We start from the raw sequence: 9,767 nt of genomic DNA, 5'->3' as shown, positions 1-9,767 counted from the left end.
TCCTCCTTATCACCATGTCTACCGTACACACGATGTTCATCCACCAAAAAAGTTGTCTCCAAACCTAACGAGAGTGGTTTACCTACACCCGCTTCCTTAAGACCAAGAAGATTTTTATGCTCTAATATAGATTTCAACCTCTCAACTACCCTACCAATTTTAGATTGAACTCGTTCAGAAAAGGGATCGAGAGAGGAAGCATAATCTTTTACCTGATGTATGGTTGTGTTGAACCTAGGATCCATCTTGTCTTGTATGGCTTTGGTGGCTATCTCATCCAAGACATCATCAGCATCATAGGCAGCATTCTTAAGCTTATCAACCCATTCCTTCACGAATGGATCAAAAAACTGCTTCTCCTCAGCATCATTAAGCACTGTAGTGACAGATAGCAAAAACATCTTCAACTTGTCTAGAAGTGCCTCATCAAGATGGTTTCCCCTAAAGAAGTCGATAAAATCACGATGAGCTATCCTATCCAACAGTACTTGCAAGATAGCAGAGACAAATGAGCCTAGCATATCAACCATGATGGTGTGATTGTATAGCTATAACAAAGTGAAAAGTGAAAAAAGTGTAATGATTATTGGTGTATGTGTTGCTTTGTTGAGACAATGAAGACACAAAAAGGAAATGAATAAAGGCAACAATATTGTTTAGATATAATCTGATCATCTCATAATTTTTTCTGGACCAGCCATGTTGCTTCAATTGTTAGGGAGAAATTTTCCAAACTTCCAATATATCTATATTTATCTAGTGGATGAATCCATCATCCTAACACCTTAAACTTTTCTAATGGATATTTCCGATTCTCGGGATGACAATGCCTTTCTTTGCTAATATATCTATATTTATCTAGATGTTATGCATTTGAAGGTGGGCAGGAATCAAATTAGGTGTGTCTTAAAAATTATGATTGGCCGTAACACATTTTCACTAAACCGGCTTGTGAGGTGGCGATTGCCCCCACTTATAAACACATGTTTAGGTAATATTTTGTCTGCTGTGAAACTCTTTAATACATCTTTTACGACCAGCACTATTGAGCATTATGTGTGGATATAAATGGTGGGTGACCCGATAGTGGAAACCTGATAGCAGGTGTCCAATAGATTTTGGAGAAGACTCTGATATCATCTTAAAAATTGTGATTGGGTCGTACACAAGCCCACAAAACCAATTTGTTAGGTGAGGATTGTTGAAATTTATCATCATCATATTTACATACATAAGATCGAAGTGGACGAAATCCATTGTATGTTTAATAAATCTATAAATAGTTATATTACATTCATCTTAATGGAAGGAAGAAAGGTTTAAATACTACTAAAAAATAAAAAATAGATAAGAGTGAGTTAGGCCCCAATTTCAACCGTATGAATGGTTGAAAGGACTGTGTGATTGTTTTGTTCTTTGACAGGTGAAAAGCTTAAGCAAGTCCACTCTGATATCTTAGAAGGAACTCATGTCAATTGGAATTACACAAAAAAAAGCACTATTTTTCAATTCAATTAACTTTTACTAATTAAAATATTAAATTTTATTCGTCCCAAATTTACGGATTTCCTATATACGTCGAAACAAATTTTTATGTATCAATATGAAAAAATCGATACGATAAAATTTTAAAAATTAATGATTATAAACAAAATGTCATCATTAAGGTAAGAGTTCTACTAAAAAAAATATATGCAAAACACCGTTAAATATTAAACTACACTAATATTATGCAAATTCAATAATATAAATATCTCTTTATAAAATTTCCACAAATTGTTTAGTCTCCATCCCATACTTCTAAAGTTTTACCAATTGCAAATAGGGAAATAATATCTAGACAAGGATCTAAATAATATTATTTTATTTCTTATTTCATTTGATTACCATCATCTTAGAGTACAAAATCCATAACTATAACGTCTGCAAAAATAGATAGAAAAAAAATATAATTAATTGTTCCCAACATAATAACAAAAGGGATTTGCCAAAAGACACCCATGAAGGTGTTTTTTTAGTAAACCACACCTCAAGTTGTGATTATCAACTTTTTAGTTATAACTTCCTAAAAAACACCTTCATAAAAGTTAGTTGGTGTCTTTTAGCAAATGTCTATAAGATAACTTACTAAAAAACACCTTCATAAAGGGTGTCTTCTAGCAAGCATAACAAAATCATAGGTCGTGGAATTTTTTAGTGAAAACTTACTGTCACATTGCTCAAACACAGCCACAAGCAAGACGAAAGAACTGGGGAGCATATTCCACCATAAGACAATCTGGTTTAAAAGGTAATTCACACGCATATGCTTGACAATCAGAATGTTGCAAGCAGTCGGTATACTCCGCTGTAATAAAAAAAATGGTATAAATTAATGGGAAATGTTAATTAGTGTTTCCAGAGCACTCTTTAAGCATTTAAAATAATAAATTTTTAATGAAAAATTGTATATTGAATGCATTAAAAATTGTAATATTCGACTTTTTAAAAGAATAATTACTAAATCAAAGATGCTTAAAGAGTGCCATAGAAACACTAGTTAAGAAGACCGTAAATTAATGTAGATAAAACATTATGTAGTAAGTATTAAAGGAAATTTGAAAAGGTTAGAAAAAGGCTTACTGTCATTACTCAATGCAACAACAAATAGGGTAAGAAAGATAAGCATAACATTAACTAACTTGGTAACTTCAACCATATTTTCTCCCCTTTACAAGTAATAAATATTGTATGTTTTTATCAATTTAAAATTTATAATACATTCTTCATACATACATTATATAGATTTGAGCTCGGACTTGGAAAAATATATTATGATTAAAATAACAATTAAGTGACTCTTAAGTACATGTGTTGTGTTTGTCTCTTCAGAGCATTTAGTAAAGAGGTCACATAAAAAAAAACTTACCAATCATAATAAGTTATTCTTATTTTACCAATTTTATAACATTTCATGATCGAAAAGGATAATAATAAAAAAGAGGAGAAATATTGTTTTGATTTAATGTGAGACTTAGCCTATAGCAAATCTATAGCTACTTTTGTTACATTTCAAATTCATTAATTATTCCTCTATTGCATTAAAAAGTTAAGGCCTAATAATCTTTTTGGTCCTTGAATGTATAAAGAATAGTAAAAATGGTCATTGAATGTATTAAAATTCTAAAATAGTCCTTGATTGTGAACTGTATTAGTCAAAATAGTCTCTCGCGTTAAAATATTTCGTTTGTTCGTGAACTATCAACACCTAATTTTTTTCCATTTATTCATCATCATCTTTGAATAAAAAACAAGGGTTACTACTGTTTTTAATCCTTGTAATATTGAGCAATTCTGATTTTGGATGTTATTAAAAGAAATTGATTACATCCTTGTAATATCAAATTCTTTGGTTTTGGTCCCTCATTTAGCCTATGTCAGTAGAATTTGCCTATGTGGCACATTGACTTTGTAATTTTAATATTTTTTAATCCATTTAGAATTTAGAATTATTACCATTATTTAAAAGGTTAAACTCCATTTTTCAATCCCTAAATTTTAAAAAGCTGAGATTTTGGCCTCCTATTTATAAAAAGATATTTAAAAACAACTTAAAAAAATGTGCTCTTCATTATCTTCAAACTCATCTCCTTCTTCAATCTCATCCAGTTCTCAAACCCATCTCCTTCTTCATACACCTCCTTTTTAAATTCTCTATCAAACTCAAACATTCTTCATTTGTCTCTCTTCATTATCAATATCCTTCTCTTCCCTCTAAACACATACCCAATATGTTCTCACCATCATCGTTCCTCTCCTTACTCAAAATCATGTGTTCCAACAACTTGTAATATAAATCAAAAGGCCAATTTTTTTTATTCTAAACCCTAATTTTCTTCCCTTCCAAATTCCGAATGTAGCCTCTAATTTTGCCTCATGTTTGTTGTTATTTTGATTTGAAAAACCCTAACCCCTTATATTCTCTAATCTGAAATTGTGTTAAATTTATGAATATGTTGTTTTCAGTTGAAGTGTTATGTGAATTTGGTTGAAGATTTATGGGTTTCTGCTTGTTATTTTCTAAGTTTGAAGACAAGAATTCAGAAAGGGAGAGTTTAGATTGAGTTTTTTTTGTGAAATGAGTTGACTCAGTTGACTCATGAGCGAGTCATGCCAAGAAAAAAAGAAATCAAAAGGGAGGAAACAAACAGTTTAAGATTTGGGTTTCTTCCATCCATTGAGAGAAGAAAAAAAAAACAGTTCTATTTCTTTGTGTTTCCTCATCCCTTCATAGATTTTGTATCTAATTAGTTTCTATAAAGCTCACTTTCAATTTTAGATTTGATTTGTTACTAAAAAAATTCAGATCTAATTTTTTAAATTAACCTTTCATAATTTGAGGTTTTACATTGATTGAAAAAGAATAAGAAAGAGAGGGCTTGAAATGAATTGAGTTGAAAGAAAAATATGAAGCACTTTTATCAATAGTTGGAACAAGAACACATGAGGATTGTTTGGAACAGGATGCCTATAAACAAACAAAAAATGATGAAGGTTTTTTTTTTCGTTAAAGATGAAGAAGATTTGTTGTTTTATGTTTTTATTTATTTGTTTGTTAATCATCTAGAAGAAAAAAAGAGCGATGAGAGATTTTGAGAGTAGGAGAGGCGGGAACCCTAGAGCTAGCCATGGGCAACCATGTCGGAGCTTTTCTCCGGCAAAGAGACATCGTCGGGGGATAGGGGTCCAGCCAGGGTGGCAGATATTGGGGGGATGGGGGAGATTGGATTGTGGTGTGGTCTCGGAAGCGGAAAGCGACGACAGGTAATATACATCATCGATTTCAGGGTTCTGATAGAGGTTTCAAGGAAGGTTTCTTCGATCTGCAGCGGAAGGAGGTTAGGGTTGGGAATGACGGAAGCAACTCCAACTTTGTGGGAGGTCGCGTGGCTTCTGCAGAATGGCACTTAACAGATATGGCTTTGTCTGACAATTAAACACGGGTATAAAGCCTACTTTTATGTTACTAATTCTCCGGAGAATTTGCCACTGTTTCGATTACGTCAAGCCTTTGAAGTTTGTGGGATGTTATCTTATTTATATGTGGCACGACATAGGAATGCTCGTGGTCGGGAATTTGGGTTTGCCAGGTTTTTTAATGTCAAAAATAATATTAAATTGTTACAAACTTTGAATAGTGTTTGGGTGGGGGAGTGTCGTGTCTGGGCTAAAGAGGCGAGGTTTGATCGGTTTGAACATAATGATGTATCTTAATTTTGTATCTCAATCACATGGCATCCATAATTTTGTATCTTAATTCCAACTTCAATCACATTGACATTATTCACACCTCAAATTTTCTCATCATCAAAACCACATGTTCCATATCTTAATTGTAATCAAAATAGTAGCATGAACATTATGGTTTTTTTTTTCAAAATTATTTTAATTGATATTTTTACAGCTTCCTTTTATTGTTGGTTCTATTGTTGTAGTGATTTTCTAGATCTGTACAGCTTCTTGTTGTTGTAGTTTTTTAGATCTGAACTTTTAGTAAGAAAAATTGGTGAAGATGATGAAGAATCATTTGAAGAACACATTGAAGATGAGTAATTAATTTTTAATTAAACAAGTGTTATATTAAGTTGTTTTTTGGAACATGAAGATGATGAAGATTCATTTGAAGAACACATGAAGATTCCTTTGTCAATTTAATATCTTAATAACCTAGATTTTTTTTAGGACAAATCATGATATGGGTTTCAATGAATGAGTTTCAATTGAAAAAGACAACTTCTTTATGAAAAAGATTTTAAATGAAACAGACTTGAGATGAAAAAAATACATGTGGGTTTGCTTAGAAAGAAGAAAAATTACAGATGTGATGATGGTTTTGATGCCGGAGGTGGGTGGGTTGGTATGAAGGAGACATGATGATAGATGATAGTACCAAAAAAACCTAGTGATGAGAGTGTATAATAAGAATATGTTCCTTACTTAATCTAATAACTAACATTTACTTTCGTATGATGGGAAACAACTCTGCTTTCCCATGCTAAACCCCCACTGATATCTTATCCCTTTCACTATATTCCCAACATAGGTTCTAGGTTCCTCAATGTCACTACGAATCTGCATAATCAAACTCTCGCAATCCCTCTCAAAAATCACATTTCTGAAACAAGCAAGATATTTGTAGATAATACTCTGAGCAATTGAAGGAGAGACATAATTGATAATCCATGAATGGACAAGATTGTTACACCTCTCCCAAGCATCATAACTAGGATGAAAAGGATCAGGAGCCAAGATCGAACCGTCGACGAACTTGAATTTGTTCTTTCCGATCAAAGCCATGTGCATCAATCATGACCATGAATGGTAATTGCTGGGAGTGAAGAGTTTCGTAACAAGAGAAATTGCTGGATTTTTGTTAGGATGAACATAGTACGGACTTGCAGTGTTCAACGCTAGATCTAACACCGGCGGCGGTGGCACCGAGCTATTACCGTAAGTCATAACAAAAATGATGAAGCATATGAATTGGAGGATAAAAAGATCACCATGGAATGAAGAACAACACAAAAGTAAGAAGAAGGCGAACTCTCCTTCTGCAGATGAGGAGACAAGGAAAGACGAAAGTGAAATTGTAATTTAAAAATGATTAAAGAGTTTGTACATAATCAATAAATGATTTTATTTTAAATAAAATAAGTTAATAAATTAAAAGTAATTTATGTTTTCTATGAAGACTGATTTGTAATAAGGAAAAGTTTAGACTTAGAGTGATCCACCAACGGTACATTAGCTGACATGGCATCAAAGTTATATTATTGGCTAAACAAAAAAATCAGTTTTCTAACCGCACCGTTTAAGTGCCCTAAGATTTTATCAATTGCAAAAATGGAAATAATATCTAGACAATGATCTAAATAATATTAATTTATTTCCTATTTCATTTCATTACCATCATCTTAGAGTACAAAATCCATAACTATAACGTCTGCAACAATAGAAAGAAAAAATCTAATTAATTGTTCCAAACATAATAGCAATATTATAGGTCATGGAAATTTATAACAAAAACTTACAGTCACATTGCTCAAACACAACTACAAGTGAGACGATAGAAATGGGGAACATATTCCAGCAGAATACACTCTGGTTTAAGAGGTAATTGACACACATATGCTTTACAATCAGAATGTAGTGAGCAGACAGTATACTCCTCTGTGATGAAAATATAAATGGTATAAATTAAATTAGATAAAACATTACGTAGTAAGTAACGAGAGAAATTTGAAAAGGATATAAAACGGCTTACTGTCAATGCTCAATGCTACAACAAATAAGGTAAGAAATATAAGCATAATATTAACTAATTTGGTAACTTCAACCATATTTTCTCCCCTTTACAAGTAATAAATATTGTATGTTTATCAATTTAAAATTTATAATACCATCTTCATACATACATTATATAGATTTTAGCCCTTACGGAGTTGTAAAAAAAAATCGTATAATTAAAATAACAATTACATATAAGTATTGTGTTTGTCCCTTCGCATTTATAGTAAAGATGTTACATAAAAAAAAAAACTTACCAATCATAATAAGTTATTCTTATTTTAACAATTTTATAACCTTTCATGATAGAAAAGGGTAATAACAAAAAAAGGAGAAATATTGTTTGATTTAATGTGAGACTTAGCCTATAGCAAATCTATAGATACTTTATTTTAGATTTCAAATTCATTAATAATTCCTCCATAGAGCATAAAAGTTAAGGGGTAATAATTTTTTTGTTCCTTGAATATATAAGGAGTAGTTATAATGGTCTTTGAATGTATTGAAATTGCAAAATAGTCCTTGATTGTGAACTTTATTAGTCAAAATAGTTTCTCGCGTAAAAATATTTCGTCAATATTGTCATATCAGTCTCTAAATATACTTGCTTAGTATAATATCAATCCCTATAAATATTTACTTATTTTCGTATCAATCCATATAAGAAAAAGTTATTGTCAACATCGAGGGACTATTTTAACGTCAGTGACTATTTGACTAGCAAAGTGCACATTCAATGACTATTTTAAAATTTCGATACATACAGGGACTATTGTGACTATTTTTTTTAAGGAGGGACTAGTATGGCTATTCATTGCACATTTAAAGACAAAAATGACTATCACCCCAAAAAGTTTATGATTGACGACGATGTATGTAACACCCAAAAATTCTTCCATGTTTGCTTTTAGAATTTAGTTTAGGTTTTGTAGGGCTTAAGTGTACTAACATTGTAAGTGGTCCACCGTAAACATTATTAATTTATTTAATTTAAACCATTTCATCATTATTTTTTAAAGAGAGGATCGTTGGATCATGAAAATTTGTTGTATCTTAAAGTGAACCATCAAAACCTTTTTTTTTTTGTTTTTTCCATTTTATTCGTCATCATCTTCTTTGAATAAAAAACAATGACTAATCAAATAATTTAATGCTCCAAATACACCTTCAAATAGAATGAACCTATGCATAATGTTCACCTCTATCTTCTTCTAAAGAGAAATGCCAGCAACACACATTTTAAAATGCATTTTTCAATACATACTAGTAACAGACCCGTGCATCCGCACGAGTACTAGTCGGTTGAGGGTGAATTTGTTACTATGAATTTTATGATTAATAATTGTTTTTGGTAAATGTTTAAAATGTATATATAATAGAATTAAAAAACAGATATGAAAAAAACAATTATTGTATTGTAAAAAATGTATAAAATGTTAAAAAAAACAAACAATAGTTGAGTAAGTAATAAAGTAAAAAACAATAATTTAAATGAAATAATGAAGTACATTTTTGAGGAAAGGAAAAAGTAAATGGAAAAAGTGAATAAGGTGGAAATAGAAAAAAACAGGTGTTATATTAGTAAACGAATTTTTGGTTAGTAATATATGTTGGTTGGGCCATCGAAAGTGTTTTTATAACTTGGTTTGAAAGTTATTTGCCAATTGAAATTATTTTAGATGTTCCTCATAGTATCAATTTTGATATATTTAGATCCATGATGTAAAATTAATCCCAGGATGAATTAAATTGATAGTATTGAAAGTAATCTGGTTTTGAGTATTTGCTAATAAGTAAAAAATTGAATAAAGTGAAATTTGAATAATCTACAATTGAAGTGTTGGACATGGGAATAATAATAATCCATTAATCTGGTACAAAAACATTACATAATATAATATTAAACATGGTAATCACATAATTAGACATTTGATATTATTACATGGTGCAGTACATTTAAAGCATAAAAACGTTACATGTATAACAATTATGTAATAAAAATTTGAATCTGATATAACGTCCTGGAATAAAACGGCTTCTTTTACAAAATAATTTCCATCGATATCCTAATTGTATGATTTTTCGGTTAGCATTGGTTGTAATTATATCAAACATTTGGTTATGTCCACAATCTCCACACAACATTATTTGATTGCATACGTTGTAGCTGAGATAGTTTCCAAAATCTTCTGATAATTCCTGGATGAAAAAGGTAATATAAAAATTAATCATAGATTGACTTATTAAGATAAATATTATAAATTTAACTTAAGGAAGAGCTAACCATTATTGATTTGGCTAAGTTAGATCCCATTAGTTGGATATCAAAATATTTGGTTTCGTTTGGTATTAAACTTCTGCTTTGAAATAAAGGTATTTTAGTAACACAATTGATGGAATTGTAACCTGCATATTTAAAAAAATTGAAACCAAAATACAAT

General features: G+C 30.7%; 1 long non-coding RNA gene across 2 annotated transcripts; it reads right to left on the bottom strand.

Moving 5' to 3' along the window:
- Window positions 1–1,691: 1,691 nt before the first annotated feature.
- Window positions 1,692–7,522, bottom strand: LOC25479410 (uncharacterized). Of its 2 annotated transcripts, XR_003008690.2 has the most exons (6): window positions 7,304–7,493; window positions 7,071–7,209; window positions 6,947–6,982; window positions 2,623–6,590; window positions 2,209–2,347; window positions 1,692–1,923 (listed from the first exon to the last, which is right to left on the bottom strand). It is a non-coding gene; the product is annotated as an uncharacterized lncRNA (long non-coding RNA). The 2 variants fall into 2 exon arrangements; XR_003008689.2 differs by lacking the exon at window positions 6,947–6,982 and having other exon boundaries at window positions 7,304–7,522.
- Window positions 7,523–9,767: the final 2,245 nt, after the last annotated feature.

This window comes from Medicago truncatula, chromosome 4, assembly GCF_003473485.1.
Source record: "Medicago truncatula cultivar Jemalong A17 chromosome 4, MtrunA17r5.0-ANR, whole genome shotgun sequence".
In the NCBI taxonomy this organism is placed as follows: domain Eukaryota; kingdom Viridiplantae; phylum Streptophyta; class Magnoliopsida; order Fabales; family Fabaceae; genus Medicago; species Medicago truncatula.
The sequence above is the reverse complement of the archived record's forward strand: the minus strand, read 5'-3'. Positions and strand labels throughout refer to the sequence as shown.